We start from the raw sequence: 25,980 nt of genomic DNA, 5'->3' as shown, positions 1-25,980 counted from the left end.
TTACAGATGGGTCCGGGTTTACTCATAAAAGTTCACAATATAACTTTACTGGATAGTAAAAATCATGGACCTGATAGAGGTATCCATTTTATGGCATGTGATAATTTCCCCTCTCCCTCCCAAACTATTGTGTCATGTGCTACCAGCAATAAATCTTCTTTCATCCTTAACTGCAAGATAAAACTATCTTATCACCTTTTCCTGATATAATATTTTCTCTATTCCAGTAGTCCCGACCACCTTTTCTCTTAGGTATTTCTCAATTAACATATCTATTTAATTTCAAAGCTAGTGTTCTCTGCTTTCATTACTTTTGAAAGTTGTTTTTATTTTTCAGACCGGGAGTAGAATGCATATTGCTGAAAGACTGACTATATGAATTTGTCAACTGTGTTGTCTTTTTGAGGCCCTATAATAACATTGCATTCTTACTTAGTACTTCAGTACTGCAAAATGTTTTGTTTAGTTTAGGGTTTCTGAGTGGAAGCAAGTTTTGTAATTTATAGTTCACTGATAGTGTAGAAATTATTACATATTCTGAGATTAATGGGGAAAAGAAGAGGATATTGTTGAGAAGATGATCTAAACTAGGATTTAGCCTCTGGACATTGTTCCCTTTAAACCAATTTGGTACTACTCCCAATTCTTGTCTTCTTTTCTGACTGTTAAATTGCATTAATCTAAAAATTTAATTCTACTTATCCAGGTAAGGTATTTTATATTACAGACATTATATTCAGTTACAGGATCACATTAGAACAGGTAGAAGAATAAACATTTTATTCAATTGTGAGCATGAGAAAGTGTTTCTTGATACACTACCTCTTCTACAATGGGGTCCATACAATGAAACTTTGGATCATGTCTCATTTCAAATTAATTTAAAGCTTAGAAGCATGGTTTAGTCATATATTATTGCTAAGAATATATAAGAATATAGTAGGGTTCTACAAGTTTCTAGAAACCTCTGAGAAGGCTGTGATGTGATAGTGTCTGGGTAGGTAAGCACACTACGGTTGTTACAATCTATTTCTACATTCAAAAGCTGTTTGACAATGCTCGTCCTCAAACGGTCTTTAAAAAAATCTCCTAAGCTTTCAGAGAACTAAGGATCAAGATGGTTGATAATACTTTGATGATTGCATGCAACTACGTGTTAAAAGAAAAAAAGGTGGTAGAAAGAAATGCGTTGTCATGAGGGAGAGGGGTTACTACTGGCAGCACACAGTAACATGGTTTGGGAGCTGAGTTGTGCAATGTACATGGGGAGGGATTTACCAGCAAAGCTACAGATGAGGCTCTGCAGATTGTACTTAAGATTCTAAACACAATATGTTTTATTGTGAAGAGTCCCATTACTGAGTGATAGGGCAATAAAATGGCAGATGAAATTCAAAATTGATAAATGCAAAGCAATATTCTTGTGGAAAAGCAGTTTTAAGTTTATAAACAGTGGTGAGCTCTAAATTATCTACTCCTATCCCAGATGAAATGGCAGTATGTTTGACAGCTCTATGAAACCATCAGCTCAGAAGCAAACAGAATTTTAAGAACGTTATTTGCGGAATAGATACTGAAGCAGAAACCATCCAACAGTTCCCCTATATATGCCCATGAGATAGATAACAACACTTGAATATTGGAGCCTGTATTTTGAAAGTGAAAGTTAAAAGTGTACAGAAAGTATTATAAGGTTTATCAAAGTGTAGGGCTGCTTCACACAAGGAGAGCTTATTTGGACTAAGACTTTTTATCCTGGAAGAAAAAAAGTCAATCAAGGTTGGGCGTGGTATATTCTAAAACATGAGTGTTAAAGTGACAATAAGGTGATCAGAATCCTAGTACTAAGTACATCAAGTGAAACAGATTTGAAACAAACAACATACTTATAAACCAACCAATTTGTTTAAAACAAATGAAGTATTTCTTCACACCAGAGTAGCATTAAAATATACAATATATTTTGAATGCCAAAACTTTACAAGTGTTCAAAAAAACCCTGAACAAATTCACAGAAGAAAGCATTATCACAATCTATGACATAAAAAGAAGTGCTACCACAGAGGTTTTTGAAAGGTGGACAGGTTTTCTGAAATAAGTATCATTAGTGTTTTTCTTTATTTTTTTACACCTTCTTTAGGCATTGATTCTGGCCAGTCAGAGGTAGGACACAAGGCCACATGGACCTTTGTTCTAACTCTGTTTTATTGTTTGCACCTGATGAAATGCAGATAATAAATTTTTGCCATTGTACTTTGAGAGTCTCTCAAAAAAAAAAAATAAAGATAAATGGTGATCCTGGGCATCAAATATGAATAATGGCTAAGGAAATATGTGAAAATATTTGGCAATTTTCTGGTAAATACATCACATGAGTCCTAATGTTTCTCAGATTCTAAACCCTGCCTCAAATTACTTCTCAGTGTTCTGCCCCCCCTTATTTTTTTTTTTTTTAGGATACTGTCATCCCTGACACCTCTGACTTCTGACGTGCACTTTCTTCCATCTTCCTACCACAACTGTCCATAATATGATTTCAGAAAAGACACAAAACTGAGAGCCATTTTCCGCTAATAAAAATGAGCAGTGCTACTTTCAGGATGGGAAACCAGCTAACTGGAGAACAGATCTGAAATAGTTTCATTGACCATCTCTTAACCAATTTTGGCAGATGATTGATTTTTTCTTCTTCTATTTCACTTTAACTTTCACTGACTTTTATTATTTTTTTTTCTGAAGATTACTGACTTGTATCTTAATACTCCATTATACTGTAGTCTCAGGAGTCAGAGAAGTCAATGACTGCTGGAGGTGTCCAGAGCAGCTTAAAAGTTACTCAGAAAATGGTAAGATAAAATCTGCAGGGAGAAATAAAAATAATTTTTGCTATCAGACATTTTCCAATCTTTCTGTACTTTAGTACATAATTCATTTGATTATCTTACGTGTTGAAATTTTTGAGCTATGAATTTTTGAATCTTGCATGACAAAATAAGTTCTTGTTCAATACTCAAATCTTGTTCAGATGCATTTATCTGAACTGAGTGTCTGAATTAGGGCTTAAACATCTTTTTCATTAGGTGAAAATGTCACTTCTCAGTTTTATGATAGGAAGAACATTTGGTAGCAAATTTAATAGGCAGGAAGTAGGTCTTGGATTTTGTAGTTACACTGCATTTCTTCATATCAAAAGGTTATGGAGTTAGAGATGTTGCCAGCCAAAACTCCTGGAGTTATTATTCTTCAGTTGTCCTTTACTTTGATTGATATATGTTTGAAAGTCTATAAATAAATAATTGAGGTTCTTTGCAAGGTTCATTTACCGTTAAGGCCAATATACGCCTTGCCAGAATGTTTGAGTGGTAGGTTGCTTTCACTACAAGTTATTCTGAGCTATTTAAATATACTGATAGGAACTTTCTCTCCACTGCTGTCCTCAAGCATAGTGCTTCTGTTCTGCATCTCAAAAACAGTAAACGATGGGAAAGGTGTCTTTTGTGCAAAATACTTAAACTATTATTGATGCATTATTTATATAGGCTAATCTTTCTAAATCAGAATATTGAAGAATTTAGTGGTGCACTCTAAAATTTCTATCAACTATTACCTTTGCTTAATGTTTTTAGCTTAGGAACACAGAGATCGCTGATGAGGCAAAATTTGAGGTGTTTATCCTTTAAGATGCATGAATTGCTTACAAACCATATTTTTGATTATGCTACTAAGGGTCACACTTAGAAAGTTGTAAACGTGATTTACACAGAAATGAGCAATCATGTTAACTCACTCATTTAAAACTTGTTCAGCAAAAGACAGTCTTCAGCAAGAAGATGAAACAGGAAAATTATATACAATAAGGCTAATTGCCATCAGCTTCTTAACCCTTTCAATGCAATAACTAATGGAAGTGCACTCTTGAGTGTAGTGAATTTTATTACCCAGTTTTTCTAGTGGAATGAGTCTTTTTGCTTGACAGAAGCTGGAACCTGTCCCTCTATTATTGGTGGTTTGTGTGTCCCCTTTTGCCATTGGTTGTCTGTCAGATCTCTTTACTGTGTAAAAGTCTACATATCACTTCTTAATAGATCTACAGATCTAAGAGGAATATATAAATATATATTCAATGTATTGTTTTTACTTTTTATTTCATTATTTTCCCTCTAATCTTTCACGGAAAAAGTGAGCAGCGCCACACAGACACAAGCTCCATGTATAAAATAACTCTCGTGTTCTTATAAAATTTTTCAGAGGAGCCACATATTTTTCATATGTTCTTAAAATAATTTGCATCAGTATATCTATACCCTATCTATTACTGAAGCAAAAGCTGAAATGAGTTTTGGATTAGGACTTACTCTTTTAGGGCTATAAGAAGATACATATTTGATTAAGGGGAAATGATGTGAAAGACCACTTTGCTGGCATCTGTTGACTTCACTGCGTTGATAGCCGTTTACCTCTTAAAGCTGCTGCAGGTACAGGGTGCAGGGTTTCCTCAGTCTCCCTTCACCACTCTTTATATATGTAGCCAGTTATGCTGGCTAATGTAGCGAAGTAGGAGGAGAGCAGGAACAGGACTCCATCCACTCCTCAAGCATTATCTCTTTGCCTGGAAGGGACAGGGAATAGAAAAGACTCTGAAAACCCCACAGTAATAAGCATGCATTTTGGGGCAACCATGAAAACAAGATACAGTTCTCTCTCCTCTTGATGTTGTAAACCTGTCAGCTTTCATTCGCTCTTTTAGAGTTGTAGCTGTATGTGCGTATATGCCAGCGTGTATTTAAATAAGCCACTGATTTCTTCCCAGGTACAATTCTTACTATCTTTTTATATTGTAAAATTTACATTTTAATTAAGACTGCTAAGAGAAATGCTACAGTGTCTCACAGATGAAGAAAGAATTATTCATAGGAACAAATCCATTTCTCAGCTACTAAGGCTGAATAGCCCCTATCTGTGTGTTCTGTCGTTGTTTAAATATTGCTCCTTTCAGATGAACTTCTTGATTGCAAGTGATTTAGAATGTGCCAATGTTGTTAAAATACATTTTCACTTGAGTATGAACTTTCCAAGAATAATCACTTTTGAAGAAAGAAAACATGAGAAATGGAAACCACAAAAGTGTGAAAAATGACAGTAAATATATCTATCCTATGGTTTCTTCATTTATGCCTTTAGTTAGTCAGCTTTATTGTATGGTAGAAAACAATTTGCTGTCATGTAATCTTGTCACCATAACCTTAGCAGAGCAGGCATCTGAACAGAGCAGGAAGCAGGGTAATCTTTACACAGCCTGTGTAAAGCACCTCACATGTAGTCGCTCTGGTTCCCAGTGCGCACTTAAAACCAGACAAGTACTATGGTTGGACTGTGCTCTTCTCCAACTTTTCTTTTTTCTGGGGACTCTGTGTATTTCTTTTTATTGTTAAAACATTTTTAAAATTAAGTTTTAAGATTAAATAAGATAGTATTCAGAAATTACCAGCATTTGTGACATTTTTGCCAATATTTTAAGACCGTGAGCTATTTCTGCAGAGTACAAACATACTCTTTTCCTAACATCTGCTGTTTTGTTAAGTGCACAATGTTGCCCTGTAACTTAGCATGTTGAGTGGGTTTATCAGTAAACTCTGAACCATCATTGTTAACATCCTCCGTGAACAAAAGAGCAGCCTTGATAAGTGTCTGTGCTCCTCTGAATTTGCACACCAGCATTCTTCAAACTGAAAACTCATTTGACTAGGCTGTGTGTTCCTGATAAACACAGCAAATTCTAACAATGTACTATGTCACAAGCAAATATTCTTTAGCTGGAAACAAACAAACACCATCCAAACAACTCTCTCCACCACCTCCCCTCCTTCAGCCAAAAGCTTGTCTATGACAGGAACAAATGCTTTGAAAAAGGTGAGTCATTAAGTCCTCCAGCTTTCTGCTCAGAAATAAGTACAAAACGATAAATCTGGATGTTTAATGATGGTCTAAAGATTATTTTATATTGGTACAAATACACAGGTTAGTAGAAAAATTAGAAATTTTTTATGACTGGTGAACTACTGTGGAGTTGTCTGCTCCTTCTGACACATCTAAACATGGTGAATAACACCATGTGCTTGCCAGGAAGGGACAGTGAAACCTATAATTCCTCTTTGTCCTTCATATGCTCAGCCTGCTGACCTGGGAAGTCTTTAATGAACATTACAAGTGACTGCCTTCTCCTCAGAGCACATATATTATCTCATGGTGTTTTCCTGTGTTACTACTTGGGCACTGTAATTCTGTATTGCTCTTTCTTTGGGTTTTGACCCAAAGGCAAAGGTTCTACATTAAATCTATCTTCGGCATTAAGAATCCTTTAAATTTTGGCATAAATTAAACCTTTATTAGTGATATAAACATGAAATCATAATGATTAGTACCTATTATATCCCTTTACTATCTGTTCAAAGCATGGAGTTACATTTGATGCTGTTATTAGAGCTTTATGTAATACAGTATAAGATAAAGATATATAGTGAAGTGTTAGCTAAAGTGTATTCTCTAGTAAATAGATAAACTGGCTGTTGAAATTTTGAAAATACTGGAAAACTTAAAGTAATTGTTCTCCTTACATTAAAAAAATGTATCAGTTCTATATTGCATAAGGTCTTCAGTTTAAAAAAGAAAAACAACACTTTTGGGGGTTTTGCCTAGTATCTATGTGAATAAATATGAAAACAAAGGGTTTGATAAAAACCTGTTCATTCTTTAACACTTAGAAAAAGCTCTAAACACCTGTATTAATCTCTACAGGTACTTCAGTCATTATTTTAAGGTGAGCTATAATTAAATGAACGTGAGTATTCAGTTTGATCTGCCCCTGCAGATCCAAGAAATACTATTACCAATACCCATTCATTCTAAGAAAAAGGGGAAAAAAGCTGATTTAGAACTGTCAGATTTGATCTACAGGAAAAAAAAAAAAAAAAAAGAATATACAGTAGATTAGTTTTTTTACACCAGATACTTCATTGCAGAAGGGTGTAAATAAATTAATACATAAACCATTTTGTCAGTCACTGATTACATATAAGTAAAAAGCAGATGTCAGAGACACCTGTAAGAATTATGCCATGTAAGTCACTATAGAGGAGCACAATAAAATACACATACCTCCTATGAAACTCAGACCAGACGTTTTGTGCTGATTTTCTCACATGGTAAAAAATTATTCTTCATTCCACAATCCTGAGGGGGGAGCGGGAAGTCCCTAAAAAAGCCCAAAAAAGTTCTAATACATCACAGCTATTCATTTTTCAGCTCAGTTTTTCAGATAATTTAATGCCTTTGGAAATCACACAGAGGTTTTGACTGATGGTGTGGCATTAAACTGTGTTTTAAGTGCCAACAGAAGATGCGGGAACATCATTACCTTGAATTAAAGAGCAAGAAAAGCATTCTACTGGGAGCATTATGGTACCTATAGGAAGGAAATAATTCACAAATGCTCTTCATGAAATTAGCTTTTTACCTCAGTTCTAGAATAAATGATAAAATTGTCTACAGAATCTGTCCTAAATCAGTAGAAAGCTGCCCCTCCTAAATCTCAATAACTGTCTAGGGTAATCTTCAACAGCTGGGTGCCATTAGAGTTCGTACTAATGGTTATAATGTGGAATCCTCTAACCCAGAGCTTATTGCTGCTTATCTAACATGGGCTTGAAATGAGGTGACATAGTAATGAGTTGATACAAATTACTTTTTATAACTTTCACACTGCTTCTAGGCAGAGGCAAGCAATCTAAGGAATGCTATTGTCTGCTTTTTTGAGATAATGTTTTCCATTTGATTGAATACAACTGTTTGTTAAAATATTAGAAGAAAATGTGCCACTGGTTTCCATTCTTTACCTTCTCTTTTTTTGCTCTGGTTAGGCAAAACTACTTACCTGGTTTTACCAAAATAATATTTATTTTGCTGGTGACAGCAGAACAGTTTTCTGGATGGTACATGAGCATTTGCTACTATAACACAGCCTAAAATAATTTGCAGCTCTGTGTGTTAGCTAATGCCAATTGGTGTGATTTTACTTACGGCACATCAATTCATAATTAAAGAGAATACCTGCAGACACTTTATACTTTCTGACCCAGCAAAGCACTGTCATAAGCACAGTGATGACTGTGCACTTGATTCCTCCCTCATTTAAATCGGTGGAAAAAAAAATGGAACAGTGCAGTTGAATTATCTGAAAGACTATGCTGTACATGACAAGCCCTTCAGACTGTCATTTTTGCAGAAAGAATTTGACAGATCAGCAAGTTTTGTTATATGCAAGGAGTAGCTGTGAAAGAAGCACAAGCTACTATTTCGATTTTGCAGACTTGTAAAATTTACTGTTTGTGCTAGACTTTCGTGAATAATTTTCATAGAATGATTTATTCAGTGTAGTTAGCTGCTTTCTCCTCTTATATAACAGACTGTAGCTTCCCACTAAATTATTACTAATTGATGATTCTTTTTTTCTGAATGTTGCTTTAACTTGTATGAATTAATCTCAGGAATGTTTCTTCTGCTATTTGATACTTTTCAGACTGTGCAAAGTATTGGATCAGATAAAATATGAGAAGAAATTGTGTTGAAGATGGGACCGACTGCACGTGCAAGCACTTCCAGTGTGGATCTTCTGACCATCAGTTAATAATTTCACATCTATGAAGAACTGTTCTTGTATAGAATTGTGATCCTGCAATCTTTTTACTGTTATCATACAGGGCCACAGAGTTCCCTGTGGATGAGCGGTAAGGTCACCCTATGTTAAAATGTATCACTGAGAGGTAGTTAGAACCTTAGATCATTGAAAACTTCTAAAAGCACAGAAAGGACGGTTATTTGTTAGCTTTTTTCATAATGTAAGCATCTCTAAATATTTTAGACATTCCTATCCATATTAAGTTACCTTGTTATGAATTATGGACTGGCCCAGGAACAAATCCATTGCTAAATTTTAAAAGGCAGCACACAAAGTAAAAGAGGCAGCAGTTTGTAATGTGTTTGATCAGTGTTTAAAGAATTAGCTTAGTCAAGTTTTATCCACACCATATGGGCTTTCACGGTGCTCTGAAGGATACTGGATCACTTTGGTGATTGTTTGCTTCAGGTTAATTTCCCAATTTCATGTGCTTGTGTCTGTCATCCAACCAAACAACTTGGGGATAAGCATTTATAGGATAGCAGTGGACTGGGCCACTCTTTTCAGAGCACATGGAGCAACACAAAAGCTCCTACAGCTGCAGCCCTCCTCCTGTCACTATCTCTGGACACATTATAAAAGTGAATTTGTATTTTCTAAGTGTATCTGAAGTTGGGAAATGTCATTGGGAGGCAGAACTTTACAGCATGGATGGATAGTAGAATTGGCAGCAGGCCTTAGTCTTTGTCAGGATGTGGTAAAATTAACAATGAAAATGTGTCCTACAGTGCCAAGATACACTTTTCTCAGTAATTTCAGAGTTGCAGGTGAGCATGTGCAACTTCCAGATCCTTTTTTACTTCTTACTGGGTAATATATTCCAACTTCACATTCATTGCTCAGCATTTCTGAATATTCATTCAACACTTCTGTCTTAGCTTTAACTATGTTGTTTATTAAATCTATTTATTTACATATTTAATCATTTGCATAACCTTCTCCATCCTTGTCAATAAGATCATGTTTCAGAGGGGGCAGGTATTTATCAGCTTCTCTGGATTGGTATTCCTATTAATAGCTTGAACATCTTAGTATAATACTATGGTAATCTACATCATCAGCATTTATGATGTTAAATTACAGATTTGGCTGTTGAAGATTATTGATTGCATTTGTAACTTTCTCACCCTCCAAAATGTGTCATCTTCCTGCCTGGTACAGAAACTATACCCTCTTAATACTTTTCCTGCTCTTGTTGGGCGTGGAGGGGAGGGGTTGTCATATATGAGTTCTGAACTACAATATTCCCATATAGTTTGAAACCACTTTGCAATCAAAGTTCAGGTACTGTAATCGTGTTGTTCAAACTCTACATATAAAAGGAAATCACTAAGCCCCTATATATCTACAGAATTTTTCAATGATCCACATAAGCAGAGGTAACACAAAATATTGTTGCCGTTATTTGGGAAGCCAATTTTATGAGAACTCTGAATTTATTAGAATTACTATCTTTAAGCTTTATTTATTTTCCTTCAGGAACGGGCTTTCTAATGGAGTTCTAGCTGCAGATGAATAGAAAAGTCAAGGCAAAGCAAATGTAATTTGATATTATTTATATGGAAAAGTGAATTAAACATGAGCATTTTTATGCTATACCCTACTTAAAATTTGTGATCGAAATTCCACTTTGTTGGGATGACTTGAAAAATTTCAGATCTATGTCTTGTCAGAAAAATAGGGGAAAATATGTATCATCTGTAAGAGATGTAAGTCTCTATTTCAGAGACTTCAGTTAAAACAAGTCTGACAACTACCATTTGCTTTACAGTTATGATCAAATTGTCAAGTGTTGATGAGATTCACTACCAGTGCTCAGCAATGGGAGCCTGAAATGGAAAGAGTTAGGTCAAGATAATCCACAAATGGTCAGGACACTCAAATTTCCTGATACTATGCTGGCCATCCTGCTTGGTGCTCCAAGAGATAGTCCAGAAGTTCAGGAAATCATAGAACTTAGTTGCCTATCTGACAGGAAAAGTAAGTGGGAACTTGGAAATCCCAGACAATTTGTTCTATACGCAAGCCTCTGGAATGAAAAAGCTTCTTATGAAATGAGGGGAAGATTAAGACTGAGAAAAATCAATGTGATACATGCAGAAAAGATAAAGGAAGTGTTAAAACATCACTGACACTGAAATGATTTTGCAAAATACTTTTTACGTTTCAGTACATTACAAATAGTAAAAAAAAAAGCCATGGAAAATTTTTTTTCTTAAATTCGATACTTGCTTTTCTTTCAGAAAGAATATTTTGTTTAGGATTTTTTTTTTTTTTTAATTTCTAAGGTCCTAATTTAATACTTGCAGAATAAGGCCCTCTTTTGAGAATGGAATTTTTAGAATCCTTCGGACAAAAACTCCATTCTACCACATAAAGGAGGAGGTTTTTGCTTTCAGGTATCTATTGCTAGCTGTTTGGATATTTTATTTCCCATGTGTCTTTCCTAAAGCTTGATTTGAAATACAGTCTTAAATTTTAGGACTATCCAAATTTGGACGTAATTGCCTGAGTAAAAGTGTATTATGTAGATAGAAGTGAGTCTAATGTGTTACCGGTTGAGTCTATCAATTTCTTAGAATCATAGAATCATTTAGGTTTGAAAAGACATTTAAGATCAAGTCCAACCGTAAACCTAACACTCCCAACTCCATGATGAAGCCATGTCCCTATACACCACGTCTACATGTCTTTTATATACCTCCTTCACTGGCTTTGTTGATCATCTGTGGACAGTGAGATGGTGTAGGGTAAAGCCTACCCAAAAGCACCTCTTAAATAACTGAGGCCATGATCACATCTGCTCAGCTCTAAATTACTAGATAATCTGATAGGAGCTAGAAAAACAAAATAACAATAGACAAATTAAGTTATAAGGAGCTGTAGCCCTCCCCGGAAAGAGTGGAGGAGGTGGAGCTGCTATGTGCAGGGGCCAAATTCCCATCCAGGACCTGATGTGGTGACAGGTTTTGGTGAGTGCCTTGTTCCCAGGCTGAGTGGTGCCAATTTGTACAAGTGTCAAGTGTCTGAGTGTCCTAGAGCAGAAGTTTTGGAGTAGAGGTTGCTCTCTATACGCTGTACCCACCCATCTTAGTAAATAACTTCTAGATTTTAACAGTTGGTGAGAGCGGGACAAGTGTATATCAACATAGCTTTGCAGCAGCTCATAACCTGTACTGATTTATGCCCGCTTTACATTTACAGATAATCTTAAGAACTAATAAGTGATACTGGGTTTATACTGACTCTTTTCTTTGATGGTACAGAAGATTGCAACTTAATAATAGTATCTTGAAATACCATAGTTAATTTTAGTTCAAAGACTTTCTCTTTTATTTTTTAAATCTGGTAGTTGATCGTCTTTTTCCTCTTCAAAGGAGGAGAAAATAAGCAACTCCTTCTTTGAGAATAAAATAATGAAACAAAATGGCTCACAGGAAGAGTTTTTAAGATCCTCTTATCTGAACGGATACTGACTCTCAGAAAACTCTTAGCAAAACTGTCCACAAAACAAAGCAAAAAAATCCCCTAAACAAAAAAACAAAATTAAATCTTAAAATTTTTTTCACTCTTTCTGCCTTTAATTGTTCACAGGGAAATACAAAAGTATTTTCCCTGCTTCTTTTTTTTTTTTTTATTTATTTTTTTTTGGCTCTACATGGCATATGTGCCTTTTAGCTCTTTAATTTTCTTCCACAACATCTTTTTCCTTCTCTGCAATTTAATGACTCCCAATTTCCTTTGTTGTACCATCTGGTTCACTCCATGTCTGTGAGACATTATTCCTTTCAGACACATGGTAAGTAACAACACCATGCCTAATTTTTTAACTGTATGTAACATTTTACAGAACCAATTGTTAAACAGTTTTGTCAGTGGAAAATAGGGTGACCCTCCCCCAAGAAGGACAATGGCTAATGAAATAGAAAAATAGTGTAACTCAGACTACTTGAAGTGTTTTCCAAAGTTTGGTCTTTGTGTATTAGTGTTAATAGCAAAAAAAAAAATTAGGATCAGATATCACTGATAAAATTCTTACAATGTATGTGTAAGAAACTTCCCAGATTCTACATTCCTGACTTAGAGAATATTCAGAAAAGAGAATATTCCTTGTTTATGGCCTCCTATATCCATCACAATTTTTCAGAGACATGCTGCTATACCTTTTGAGACAGTTTTGTACTTGCTTACTATGTTTCATATTTCTGCTTTGTCCTCTGAAATAATTTACTAATTCTCCCCAAACAGTAATTGAACTTGTCCACATCTTTAGGCCTAGCTACCTCCCAAAACTATGGTGTAGGGGGATGGGAAGAAGGACAGTATCTTGTGTCAGAATTGTCCAATAGTTATTGCTTCAGCTGCCTAATTGCATAAAGGAATTTAATGGTTCTTTACATCTGTCCTAGATGACAAGTGACTGTTAACACCCAACGCTGTCAGCAATTCGTAACAATTTCCATAACCTATCCATAGCATTAAATATTTAATCAGAGTTATAATAAATAAGTTATGCGTGCAAGTCAAAGTGCAGTCACTTGCACCTACATCGAGAAATAAAAAGAGCAAATAGACTTTTAGAGTAGCTCTATGTTAAGGGGAAACCTAGTAAAATTAAGAATTCAAAAGCAATTCAAAAAGACCTGAAATGCAGTCATAATGAATCATAATAAGAGACTTCTTAATTGAAAACTGATGATTTTTCCACATTTACGTTACACCTAAAAACTTTGCATTGCTTCTAGACCAATATTTTTCTGCTTCATTCACAAGGCATTAGACAACTCATTTACTTACAGTTTCCAGGCAGCATATTAATAATTGCTTGAGACCCTTTGTCCATTCCATATTTTATTTTTACCATTCTTCACTTATGTTTTCCTTTGCAAAATCTGAAACATGTATTTCATTCCTTCCAACCTGTAGACCTTAAAATGTTTCAAATTGAATATGACGTCCTCAGATGTAGGATTTCTATATATTACAGCAGGACATCACTAGGATGACTCGTCAGGCTTGTTTTGCATGAGGCATTAAGTTGTATTTACCTCCAGGAAGGGAAGAAACCTGGGGAGAAGGTAAGCAGAAACAAGTTAGTCTTTGAACTGGAAGCATTGACCAGAAATGCATTCAAAAGGGCTCCATTTGAGTCAGCTGGTGCCTGAAATCAGTGTACTGTTCAGAATACAGAATCATGGCCACGGTTATAAAACCCACAGATTTTGAACTTGACTTTCAGTCCAAAGCTGGTAGTCTCCAAGGTGCAGCAGCAGCCTATTTGGATTTATCAGCCTGCCTTGCTTGCACATCTACCTCCTGTATTCCATCTTAAGTTTCCTTAGAGCTACTGCACAGCTAAAGATGATTGTCAGTAAAGGGCTGAGGGTAATACAGATAGCCTCAAAGAAGAAAGTTACATTTATTTATAGGCAGTCAGTATGATATACCAAGCCTTTCTTGCAACCCACAACGGACACTGACCACTGAGCACGGGCACATTATTTTCATGACGTGTCTCATCTGTCAGTTCATCTGACAAATCATTTTTATTGATTTTGAACCGAATGTCCCTGTCTACTCATTCATCATAGCATGTAACCACTTGTTTAACTCTTAACTATGTAATGTATAGCTACTGAGATGGCTGCCTAAGAACAGGTTTAGCTCTGAGACTTTAAAAAACCTGCCATATAACCTTAGAAGATATCGTGACCCTGGGAGTCTTCCTTTAGTATGCTTTTAAGTGGTTTCAGAATTGGATAATACATACACCAGCTGTGAAAGATGAAGGAATGAGCGGATTTCTAGTTTCTGGCTTTTGCTGAACAACTGTTGTCAGAAAACAGTAAAACTTGCTGGATTTCGTGCTTCACTTATCCAACTTGGGTTGTAGAGAACATTTCTGAAAACAGGGCCCATATGCACTACTGTTCATTGATACTGAGTAGAAGATGCACCTGATGAGTTCACTGTTCAAATTCAGTATATATCCTGTGAATATTATTTCCTCATGCTGATTACTGAAAGGAAACAACAGTTTCAGAAAAGTCATATAGAATAAGAAATAATCAAGGGGATTTTGTAACTGCATGTAGTTAAATATATGTGACTTGTGGTAATGAATTAGATTAATAATAATATGTAATCTTTCTAAATTACAAGACTGAAATTTTAGTATGTTGTGTATTTACCAAAAAAAAAAAAAAAAAAAACCAAAACATTTAGTAATAAGTTAGCATATATATATGGATATATGTGTATTCCTAGTCTTTTCCATAAAAATAATGCTGCAATTATGTTTCATGGGAAATACTGACCACTACTTCTTTTTCAAGCATAGCCTGAGATTCTGACTTCAAAACGGGGTTGACACCTCTGCTTTGTCTATTGCTGACTAACTGTAGCATCCACACTTGGCATAATCCCTTCTGCCGTTTATAGAAGATTGCTTTCTGTTGCTTCCAAAAGAAATGTTAGCAAAAGGTCTGTTGTGAAATTTTGTCATTTCCCTGTTCCTTTAACTACCACCCACACATACTGCAAGCCCCACACTTAACTCTGCACGGATCCGTTCTGGCATCTAGTCCTAGGTGGTTATTAAAATTTAAATCAACATAAGAAAGCAGGCAGTTACTCTGAAACTGTCTCCTCTGATTCACTGGGTTATCTTTGGGCAAGTTTGCATTCAAGGGAGTAAATTTGGGTAAAATAACAGTGGTGTTACAGGTTGCAGAGAGCACTGCAGTCAGCCATTCAATTTAGTGACTGATTGTAGTCACTGGTGGCTGCAAGTGAGGGAAGCAAAGGAGAAAGGAACTGACTTATTTTCTCCTTTTTCTTCCCTTTCCCTTTCCCTTTCCATTTCCCTTTCCTTTTCCATTTTCCTCTTTTTTTTTTTTTTTTTTTTTTTTTGGGGGGGTGGGGAGGGGGGGTGTTGTTGATTGGTTGGTTTTTGTGAGCTACAAGTAATTTGTCAAAGCAGATGCCCTTGGCCTGGGTTTTTCTCTCCCACCTCTTAAAGTACTAGTCTTCTGATGGACCTGTCGGGGCCATCAGTCAGTCAGTAGTAAGGGGTTCTCAAAAGACATTGCTGGTGAAAGGGCTGGAAGGAATGTCCTATGAGGAGCAGCTAAGGACTTTGGGTTTGTCTAGTTTGGAGAAAAAAAGACTGAGAGGTGGCCTCCTTGCTCTCTACGGCTTCCTGAGGAGAGGAAGTGGAGAGGGAGGTGCTGATCTCTTCTCCTTCAGATCCAGTGATAGGGTGCATGGGAATGGTTCACAGCTGCACCAGGGGAGGTTCAAACTGGGCATTAGGAAGCATTTATTACCGAGAGCTTGGTGAAACACTGGAACAGGCCTCCTAGGGAGGTGGTTGATACCCCAAGCCTGTCCATGTTTAAGAGACATTTGGACAGTGCCCGTAACAGCATGCTTTAAGCTTTGGTCAGCACTGAAATGGTCAGGCAGTTGGATAGATGATTGTTGTGGGTCCCTTCCAGCTGAAATATTTTGCTCTATTCTGTTCTGTTTGAAAGTTGAAATGAGATAAATTAATATAATAAGGTGTTTAACAGGTTTGAAAGAAAGATGGCTAATTAAGTTCAAAACACCTGTTTTCAAAAGCTGGTGAGTGGAAACTGTCATTCCTCTTTACCTGAAATATATATTTAAGAGGAACTTGAAAGGCCATATCAAAATACTACTTTTAATTGTTTTTAATAATCCATCAATGAATTTCTTATGTCAGCTTCCTGGTCTTTGACCAATTTATAAATGGATCTTTATGTTCACAGTTGTATTAGACTCTTTTCTAAGGAACCTAATGGGAGACCTATTTTGACCTTCTTTTGGGAGAGGTAGAAGATGACGCTTCCTCAAAGGACTTGCTTTTTGGCATTAAACATTTAGAAGACAAAGAGATGATCTAAATCTCTGACAAAATAATGTCACAGCTTTACTTTCAGACAGATTTCTACCATCAATGGCATTAAAGGATTTGCAGATCCTTAGAGTTGTAGGTCTAATTAGCCAAGTTAAATTAAAATATGAATCTCTGTGGAATAATAGATTATTAGATTATCTTTTCAATATTGACAACTAGACTGACTTACTCCTAGAAGAATTTTTCCCTAAGCAACTCACTTAACTCTTGTTATCCTGTACCCTCTGGGTTTGAGAACTAAAGATGATTACAGACGATGAATCCCGATAATGAAAGAATACCAGAGGCTGTGAGTTTTTGATTAAGGAAAAGTTTTGTCTTAGCTCAACTGCTTTCAGTTGTCCACATTACAAGCAGGAAAAGGAAAGGAGAAAAAGCATATATATGTTTTAACTTGGGTGGAAAAATTTAGTAATTGCAAATGCATTATGTTTTTCAACAGAATAAAACCAAGGAGATCTAGAAAGATAAACATCAGAAAGCATGAGGTAAAAACAGAAAAAAAGGAAATCCAATTTCCACAATCAAATAAAACACCTTGCTCAATAGCAGGAAGAAGTAATTTCTGGGGTTTCTGCACCATTGTATTTGTTAGATTTCTTCCATCTCTGCCTAATTGAAAGAAACAAGCAAAAAAGCAAAAAAGATATTTTGAAAGGGCTAGTAGATCTCACATGGTGGGTTGGAGATTCAAGATAATTTCCTTTATATAATTGGGAATATTTCATGCATCTGTTCTGAAAATTATATTTAAGATAAAGGAAGCTTAGATTTAGACACTCTCCTTTAGTGACCACAAACGTTTACACTGTCTAATATCATGACCTTACACATACTCAAAAATGTGTATAACTTTTTTTAGTTTTCACATTGCTGTATCTTATAATCAAGTTCTGTCTTCCTTGAATATCCTGTAGAAATACTTTTTCAACATCGTAATTTCTATATTGTCTTAATTCTTTTATATTGTCTTCAGCTTCTGAGAAAAACTGATCTGTGAGTTAAAACCTGTTTATGTTTGGATTTTGTAAAAGGATTAGAGATACTTTTAGCAACAATTAGGGCTCCAAAAGAAAAAGTAATTACATTATTGTGGTATGATTAATATTTGTATTTATGTTTATAAAAATTAAAAGGATAGAAAAATATTAGTCTTCATGAGAAAAAACAATGCATCTGTCAACTTTAAACTTATTGAAGCAACTCTGAAGCCATTGCAATGTGATAGCTGCATACACTATGGTGTACTTTCCAATATATACCTAATTTTCTGTTTAACCTGTTTGTTTTTCAGAGTACCAATTACTGTTGTAAAATTCCAAAAGTATTACTTGTGTTGGATTTATGCTTTTCACAGGAATAACATTATTACTCAAAGTCTTATTGGGAATTATAAAAAAAAGAAATGCTAAACAAAAAAGTGCCCTTGACCTTACATGCAAATATTTTTTGTTTTTCTTGTTTAAACAACTCAGAAGGAAGAAAAATAAATACTACATTGTCTCTGTTACTATTTGCTAATGGTCAAAAGCATATTTCAGTTTTATAGAGATTCATGAGGAGGAAGCTAGGAGTGACCTGAGGCTGAGAATAATTATGTTCTGTAAGTTCCAAAATGAAATAGAAAAATCTTGTCTCCACCTCTAAAAGATGTATCCTTAAAATATGAATAGGCATTTATAGATGACTCTAGACTTTATGTAAAGGATTAATAGCCTTCATTTAAACTTTTCCAGTGTTGAAATTAGCATACTAATTTTGTTCATCAGTTTGCCATAATAGGTGAAATAATGCTTTTTTAATACACATAAATGCCTTATCTGCGAACCTAAGAGAAATACGACTGTACAGCAATTACCTGGAAAAGTTATAATTTCGTGTTAGAAACATAAAACGATGCAGTGCCTTGTGTCAGTATAGTACTAAATTGCAACTATAACATTTATGGTAAGAATAGTAGCAAATGTCATTCTTTAGTTCACACAATACCCTGTGTATTTTGAGGCAGTTGCACAACTGGCACTATTCTCCCATTCTTTACCTTGAATCCATTATCATGTCATATGTGGTGTATTATATTTAGCATATATCAGTGCAGGGAGAAAGCAGCAAGTATTTTAATTTGATCTGCTTCCTTATGTGTGTTCAAAATGCTATGAAGTTGAAAAAAAATAAAAGAGCATGATTTCAAAACATTAAAAGTGATATTTTTTTAATGTTTCTCCAAAACTCTTCACAAATTCTTTCACTGAGGTGATATAGTATACTTCACATTTGCTAGTCGAAATGGTTAATAATTGTGCTAGTAGGTATAGTTACTGCACATATGGAAACAATTACGAGGTTTTGAAGCTTGGTCGATTGGGACTTTGAAGCGTGGTCAAGATAACCTTGATTAGCAATAAGAAATTCATAAAGGATAGACTTTGATCTCCAAAGCTTAGACAATAAGCAGAACATCCTGAACCATAATGAGAATAGTTGAGGATGAGTTATTTGACAACCTGGCAAAGTGACTATTCGATTAATTAACTTGGCAGTGAAACTGTTAAGTGTCCTGAAAGTGAACTGCTTTCATTACAATACTAAAAACCACACCCACCGGTCAAAGACCCCTGCCCAGGTTAAAACCCTTCCCCTGAGCGTGCATACTAGTAGAAGCATTATGTAAGCCGTATTATAATTTTATGTTAATCACCAACAAATTGGTATCTAATAGGCATGTTTGGAAAAGTACTACCCTCTGAGTTTTGTGTATAAAAGAAGCAACAAAACCTGCTGTTGGAGTGCTTGATTTGTGGAGAAGTCCACCGAGTACCCAGGCCTGTATGAATACAATCTCTCTCCTGAGTGTGTTAAGATTGGTTTATTGCTTGCTTGGCACGAATCTGCTTTTTAGGTAACAGAGGGAGATACCTAAAAGAGTGCTTTAAAAATATGGCTAAAATGAGTCAGACTTACTTTTTTGCTGTGACTTAATGGAGAGAATATTACTTGTTCTGTGGGGTACTGACATTTGAAAATCCGATTATTGCAATGCACAGCATTTCTAGTATAGACTATTGTTCAGGGGCCTTGTGCTACAGTGACCACTCATGCTTAAGATAATGTGTTAGGAATGTTCCTGTTTAAATCAGTAGATGTAATGAGAAAATTTAAAATTATGTACATGTGCTAAAACTTTGAAGAGTTACATATCTGTTCAACTTGTGAACACTGTAATTTTTCTCATTAGAAGTACCTTTAGAAACAAAAAATTAACTGAACCTCAGTATTTAATGAATTAAAAAAAAAAAAAAAAAAGTTTATTCTGACCACGGAAACATTATTTATATCACAGACGTTCTAGAACAGCTTCAGATTTATGTGGAATAGAGCACAGTGTGCCTCTGCTGACGAGAGAGAGAGAGCAAGACAGTTTTAAAGAAAATCTTGTTTATCCTCAAGTATTTTAATATTAGAGTAAGACCTGATGACCCATGACAGTGTTTGAAGTTGTAGGAAGACACGTTGATCTTAAACAAGATCTGCTTGTATCTGTTTTCTGTTCATGCACACATCTTTCAGTGCATGTACATTTAGCTTTTAGTAACCTGGAATTAATTCATTGGCATCCTGTGCTCAAAACCAAATGCACTTTGATGTCTGAATAATAAAATCTGAGGCTCCATGTTTATTACATTGATCTATGTGGCTGACCTAAAAATATAATGCTTCCATAGGAGCTGTTAGGACTTTGTGCATATAAAGTGGAATAGTGGGGAAAATAAAAAATGAAAATAACATAAAATAAAATAAAGTAAAATAAAATAAACTCAATGAGATGTCAGAATGAGGATGACAAGGAATCATTCATTATGAGGGCATTCAGCAGGCAGGACAGCAGGTCTGTCTAGGTTGCAGCATCATGATTTCCATGCTGACATAGCAATTAACTAATAAAAATTAACATAGCAATTAACTAAGTTAAATACATTTCCATGCTGACATAGGAGTTAACTAAAGAGAACAGGATATTGCTGTGCCTCGCAAGCCTCGTGATCAGCTGCCCACCCGGGATGGGGTTGAAGCGTACCCTTGCATCTGGATAGACCATAAGGACCTCTAGCTGGGTGTGTAAAGCAAGCGGCATCTTTGGCATTGGCTAAGTAACATCTGCAGTTTGTTGCAGTGTAGGACTCCCTGTCCCTTTCTCAGCTGCTGTAAGCACCATTCACACCACTCCCTGCACCAAATCTGTTCCTTTATCAGGGCAATGACATGACTCTCTTCCTGTCCTCTGCATATGTGCTCGTGTTTGTGCATGCCAGCCTTTCCCTGTATCAGAAACTTCCTTGTCCTCAGCATTTGGTCTGTACATTGCAAACCCTTCCTCTGGGGTTGCTGTGAACTTACTTTCCTTTCTTACAGTGGAAACATCCTGGTAAAGACCGCTTTCTCTAAGCTGGGTGCATTCTCAGAAGCCTGGCTTTGCCCTCCACTCAGAGTTAACGTGTACTGGCAAGTATTCATATTCTGGGGAGGAGGGTGTTAAACAAACCCACCTGCTGCAGTCCTGCTGTGCTGTTTAGTGTCAGTGGTAGCAAATAAGGGAGGTTTTTCTCCTTTGTTTCTTTTTTTTTTTTTTTTTTTTTGGTGTAAAGGCATGAAGGTATTTTGTTGTGGTGGTTTTGGAGTGCTTTTTTGTTTCCATGACACAGGTTTTGTATTGCTGCTTTTAGAGTGTCTTCCCTGAAGACAGAAAATCCTTTTTTCACTTTTCATCCTGTTTGCCCACAGAGCTGATAGATGTGGTCTTTATCCTGTTTTGCCGCTGCACTGCATTACATTTATCATTAAGGAGGCTGCATGAGGCCAGATATCTAATTAATGACATTAGAAGGGCACAGGTTGAGGGAGAAAGGGAATACAGTTTCTGATGAGGTCAGGTTGGTGATTACATCTAATGTTCTTCAGGCAGCCTTGCACTAATCCATGGGAGTAAATCCCATATACCTACAGGAGAAAGGCAAGTAGAGTCTTGTAAGGGTACATATCCATGTTGTTCACTAAAATAACACTGGGGTTTTTCTTACTTGTCCAGAAGACTATACCTGCCTACTGAAGAAACAGCAAAATAATAGTCCTTTCATGTGATACTATGGCTCATACACTTTCTGTCTCTAAAATTCCACTTCATGTTGCCAGCAACGTGTTCAGACATCATTGTGTTGTGTTGTGTTGTGCAGAATAATTCAGGGTTTTAAGGGAAAAAGGCTGATGGTATCCTGCTAATTTGCATTTGTAGATTGCTGGCTGTTTATGCTTTAGAAATTACTATTATATGGCTCGGTCTAAATGAGAAAAGATGTTGATAAAAGCCTTACTGGAGAAAGGGGAAAATAAAAAAAAAACTTTTAAAGTTATACATACATTAAAAAAGCTTTTTAAATATATGTATTGATCCTAGACAAATAAACAACAAAAAAAAAATTCTAGGATTTGTTTTAAAAAATAATTCCACAGATTTTTACCTTTACAAAATTGAAGATATTTTAACAATGTCATTGTACACACCATAAATGTTCACTGACTTTTTCTTTAATTCCCTACCTTATCCTCATTTTGGTTGTCTTTTTTTAATCATATTACCAAGTTCTCCAAACCCACATTCTATGTAATGTTTTCTGTCTTTTTTTGTGTGTGTGTGTGTACGTGCTGTTTGTAAGGAGTAGGTCATGTGCAAGGCAGATAATGAAGGCAGCACTGAGGGTAGCAAGAATGACCTGACTCCTCTGTGAAGAGTCACGGTGGCAAGATTCCTGCATTGGTCATGCAAAGTGTGTGTGTGGGGAGGGTGGTGGCAGAGATGGGGGGGCACAGAGGGCTTCATTTTAACCAGGCAGATGTTAGAGGAAAGAAGGCATCTTTAGTCAAAGCACTGGTTACAGTTTTGAGCAACTGGTAGGAGACTCACAAGCAGCGTGTGAAAATTGAAGTCAGAATAGAATCTAGTTCATACCCACCTCTTGTGAAAACAGGCAGAGCTCGTCTGCAACTGCGTGTGTATGGTTTGATGTGCACCACGAAAACAAGGTAGCAGTTATTTAGCATTCTCTACCCTTGTGGCACTGGAAAACTTCCCCCTCTCTAGCAGTCAGTGGAGATGGAAGAGGGTTAAAGCAGTCTGAATGATTTATGTACTGCCCAAACAGATTTCCAGCAAACGAAAGTTTCTGATGCCAGGTCCATTCTTCAAAAAGAATCATTAGTCCCAGTACAGATATTTTTATGACTGTTGCCCATGTTGACATGAAATTAAGTTGTATTCTAGCATCCTGTCCAGCTCTTTGTGGTTTGGGAGCTGGAGTCTGGTTAGACATGTGTTTTCTGTCTTAAAAGTATGGTCCTCCTTCCTTCACTTCTGCTTCAAATTCCCATATCCCAATTGCAGCTGTACAGCACTTGCATTTTGGCCTAGCTCAGGCAGTGCCATAGTCACAATGTTCTTTTTTGTGCCTTGTCTTACAAAATTTGTAACATTTTTTTTTTGTAATTTTTTTTTTTTTTTTCCCTGTAGAGTAAGAATGTCTGAGATTTGTCTGTTTTGGAAGCAGTGCAACAGTTAGGTGCAAAGGAGGTGTTCTCTTCCCTTCAGGTAAGATATTCAAGGTATTGCTGAAGTGGTGTGGATTGTTGCATGAAAAGCTAACCAGATGTACAAACAAGGGATATAGCCAGCAGGCAACAGAGACTATAGGGGTTGACTTACTGAAATAGGATGGGGTGCTGTAAAAATTGTCAGATGGACCATTAAAGTGCTTCAGCAGGGAAAGGTAGGCACAAGAACACAGCTGCAGTTTAATTTTCTCAAGCAGAAAATGATTTACAGGTAAGACAGGAGTAAAACATCTGGATTTTTTTCCTATTAACCTGGCTGTGTTGTGTTCACACAGATGTTTTTACATTTATGCAACTGACTTTCTCCAGAATTAATTGTATATGTACAACATCTTTGATAATTTACACAGCACTGTAATCAGTCTTGATCAGAATATGATGTGGAAAATGGCGTAAGTACCTGTGACAACTTAAAGTACCTGAACAGACAGCTTATGTGCTTTTTGCCATTGGGAACTCTTTGTACAGGGCAGAAACCAAAGGCCATTCTGAACAGGAAGATTGTTTGTGTCTGTACTTGTCTTCCCTCTACTTTAAGTTGAAGTCTGCAGGAGCTGGCAGTTTGCTGCTTCCCCCTGCGTACTCCTGCTGCAGTATAGACACAGAAACTCTATAGCAAACTTCAGTCCTTAATGCAAAAAGCTAGAAAAGCTATGGAGTGGCAATGAAAATGATGAAGGGGATCACTGATGTCCTAGGTTGATGGAGCAGCAAGAAGGAATTTGTCAGACAAAACTGTCATGAGAACCTGTGCAGTGAGCAACTAACCCCTCAAGGTATGAGAGAAAGCAAAAATATTTTTAAATTTCTGTAGCTCAGCATGGGAGAAAATTATTTTGTAGCTCCAACCCAGTTAAACCTGAATGCATGAACAACCTTGGACATACTCAGCTCTGCTTCTGACCTTGTGTTCTCCACAACTGTATTTGAATAGGAACAAACAAACAAACAAAAACCTTTCATGTTTTACAGTAAACGAAGGAAAAGCTACTGTAATTATCTCATTCTGTTGTGCAGCCATATGACAGATAAGTTAGCTATTTATGTGTCCTGTTGCCTTGTATTAAGTTAATAGATATTCTATGTATAAAATGAATGATATTTCACAGTATTTGTGTAGGGGGAATAATTTAACAGGCACTCATGCAAAATAGATGGTTTAGGTCTTTTTTATCAACTCATGTCTACTTTTTCAAGTTACAGGATATGCTTCTGAGACAAAAATGAACATTGTCATGACCAATAATATGATTATAACTTTTCTGTATTGAAAGTTGAGCTGAAAACTTCTAGGTTTTTCACTGTATATTTTTATATGTTGTTCAGATTATGTAAAGTCAAGAGGAGACTTAATTTAGTGCAGAAGGCAAGAGGTACTGATAAGATGATTAGCTAAACAAAATAACAAGCCTTGAACAATGGACAATGAAAAAATATTAGCTGTTTATTCTGAGTTTTACTGAGGAAAATATGGAGGAAAAATGATGGAAAGGAAGAGTTTGCAGACACCAAGTATGAATAAAAGACTCTCTTCTAGCAGCAGAATGGTAGAAAGCTTAGACTAGGATGTAAGGAAGGTCTAGGTACTTCTTTTACATTAGGAGAGAAGGGTTTTTTTAATGAGTTCTGTTTGACAAGCTTTACTGATCCAAGCTAGGACAATTTAAGGGGTTATCACCTCCAGCTGTCCATCACATCCATTGAGTGGTGCTTACAAGTCCCAAAACTGGCTGAAGAGCAGTGGATCTGGTCCTGAGGTGCTGCAATTCAAAATCTAACCTATTAATGCAAACCCTCATTGATTTTAGTCTGTGTTAATATATTGATCTATGAACTACTGTGCTAGGAGCTGCAATTCATGATCGTGGGGGGATTTAGCAGCATTTAGGGGCAGAAGCCAATTCAGCCATCTTAGCTGGGAGCAAGGAGAGGCCATGAGCCTAGAGAATGCCACTGAGACATAAAATTGGTTTATCTGAGCAGCCAGAGTCATGACAGTGGTAGTCCCTGGGTGCGTATAGAAGTGCTTTGCTTATACTCCTGGGAGGTTTTGCAATGACAGTTCATATAACAAATGGGGGGCCAGTGGGGAGTCACTGGCTTACCTCTGCACAGCACAGTGATTTAAAGCCAGTGTGGTATCAGCTTTCATCAGCTCACTAGCTGTGTTAGTCCTGTACGCATGAATTCATTGAAAACCTCCTTTCCCCTTTCCATTCTATCCAGTTATGTTGAATTATCTTCTGGATATATTGGTGGCACCTTCCTGAGTGTTGCAATGGCTGGCTCGCATGTTTTGCTGGGTGCCAACAAAGTAAAAAAACTGTATTTGGTTGATTAGACAACGTTCCTTGCATTGCCAGTTGATGAGCTGCTGGTTTCAGGATCAGGCTGGCACAGCGTTCCTGGGGATAAGCTATACTATGTGACAGGCAGAGTAAGGTCTCAAAATCATAACTTAGTCATCTTGTTCCAGACTTAGGTGTCCTGAAAATGTTTCATACAGTGTATGCAGCTAGCACTTCTTAACAGGCTTTTTGGGTTTGTGTGTGTTTGTGGGCTTTAATAAAACCTAATGTTATAAAAGGTAATACTTTATACTAGAACATTTACAAAGTCAAGAAATCAAAAAGTTTATATTCCA

General features: G+C 36.3%; 1 long non-coding RNA gene across 1 annotated transcript in view; it reads left to right on the top strand.

Moving 5' to 3' along the window:
- The window catches only part of LOC116962801, a 167,912-nt gene extending 144,598 nt beyond the window's left edge, over positions 1–23,314 (top strand). The window contains exons 3-4 of the long non-coding RNA XR_004407826.2: positions 8,576–8,783; positions 23,236–23,314. This is a non-coding gene — a long non-coding RNA (uncharacterized LOC116962801). The remainder of the gene's footprint in view (positions 1–8,575; positions 8,784–23,235) is intronic.
- The last annotated feature ends 2,666 nt before the right edge of the window (positions 23,315–25,980 follow it).

Source organism: Tyto alba, unplaced genomic scaffold (assembly GCF_018691265.1).
Source record: "Tyto alba isolate M040663 unplaced genomic scaffold, T.alba_DEE_v4.0 Super-Scaffold_23, whole genome shotgun sequence".
NCBI classification, from domain to species: Eukaryota; Metazoa; Chordata; class Aves; order Strigiformes; family Tytonidae; genus Tyto; species Tyto alba.
This window is presented reverse-complemented; position numbering and strand designations above follow the sequence as displayed.